At 43.6% G+C, this 1,703-nt stretch overlaps 1 pseudogene; it reads left to right on the plus strand.

The window, feature by feature from the left end:
- The first annotated feature begins 610 nt into the window (after window positions 1-610).
- On the plus strand, window positions 611-1,436 carry LOC103600954 (annotated as a pseudogene).
- The last annotated feature ends 267 nt before the right edge of the window (window positions 1,437-1,703 follow it).

Genomic DNA, 1,703 nt, shown 5'->3' on the forward strand with positions numbered 1-1,703 from the left:
TCTTCTCTTTTTTTTCACTGAAGATATTTTTATAGAAAGCAAGTACATTTTCTCCTTAAAGATATAAATTTTAAAAATGTCTCCCCCATGTTTGGCCTTTCAAGATTGCATTGTGTGTGGCATGAGAGACACAAGTTTGTTTCTATGATGGCTGGGATGGAAAACCAAATTTGCCAGGTGGGGATTTCACCCCAGCCTTGGGAGCTCAGTTTTAAACTTAACTTGACTTATGTATGCTTTTAATTTATTTCTGGCTTGCAAAATGTGGCTTCCTGGCTTAGAAAAATTCTCTCAAAACAAATTTGAAAAAAAGAATCCCATCTAAAATGGCAACGTGAAATACTCTAAAAATTTTAATGAGCTCATTGTAAGTGAATTAGAAACATTCAAATGCAATTTACTTTAAAATAGATCTGGGTGTTAAAATAAGGGACAGCTGGAGTTTGGAGTCTCCTAATCTCAACCAAAGGCAGGTTTGCCCCTACAAAACGGGCTGTGACTTACAGCGAATGAAATCTCTCTTTTAAAAAACAAAAGGCATTAAGGCTTAGTGTGGAGAAGATCCCTGAACGCTTATATAAAGAGATAAATAAAACAGCAATATGGTATGATGACGGCTGACCAGGGCTCCCTGATCTATACAAGTCTCTGCTATGAGGAAGATGGCCAGTCCTGGTGTCTGAGTGATTCCCAGAGCCCAGTAAAGGGACCAAGTTTCCAGAGCCCGAAGACAAGGGGTAACACACCACAATACGGACTCATATTCCTCTCCACCTGTACTGGCCACGCAGCTGCCAAGAACAAAGGCCACATCTCCCGATACCCAGCAAACACGTGCAGTGTTGCCTCACGAATCGATTGCTTCTCTGAGGTGCCCATGAGTATATTTGAGGAGAAGCTTCGAGAACAAACAAAAGAGTGGCTGCCCTGTGAGACTGGAGAGATTCCACGAAGGACTCTGGAGGTCACGAAGGAAGCAATGGTTCAGGCAGAGGAGAAGGCTGTGGATACTGCTGGAAAGCTGGAGAAACAGGAGAAGAAACACTGGAAGAAGGATAAGAGATGGCCAGCTGCTCTTGCCCTCATGTCTTTGGAAAACAGCAGCAAGATGTTGGAGGAGTGTGAGGAGACCTGTGAAAACCCAAAAGAAGGAAAAGCAAAAGCCCCAGAAGGCTTAAGAGATGGCCAGCTGCTCTTGCCCTCATGTCTTTGGAAAACAGCAGCAAGATGTCGGAGGAGTGTGAGGAGACCTGTGAAAACCCAAAAGAAGGAAAAGCAAAAGCCCCAGAAGGCTCCTGAGGAGAATGGAATGGAGGACCCACCTATCTCTTTCTCCAAACCCAAGAAAAAAATCTTGTTCCAAGGAGAAGCTGATTAACAGTGATCTTGCAGAGACACCTGGCAGTACAATTATTCCCAAGAGGAGGAAACAGTGATCTGGAAGAGGCAGGCAACAAGAGTGTCCCCAAGAGAAAGAGGGAATTCTCTTCCAAGGAGAAGCCAATTGGCAGTAGCTACACCTGAAGAGGCTGTTTGCAGCAAGAGCATCTCCAAGAAAAAGAAAAAGCTCTAAAAGAATCCCAGGAAGATTAGAATGGACATTGCCTGGGGGGAGGGCATGCCCCAAGATGACACTTCTCAACCTGTGTCCTATACCCCAATAAAAACAAATTCACAAAGGTTAAAAAATAGAAAAAAAAGCA

Source organism: Galeopterus variegatus, unplaced genomic scaffold (genome assembly GCF_000696425.1).
Source record: "Galeopterus variegatus unplaced genomic scaffold, G_variegatus-3.0.2 Scaffold3516, whole genome shotgun sequence".
Lineage (NCBI taxonomy): Eukaryota > Metazoa > Chordata > Mammalia > Dermoptera > Cynocephalidae > Galeopterus > Galeopterus variegatus.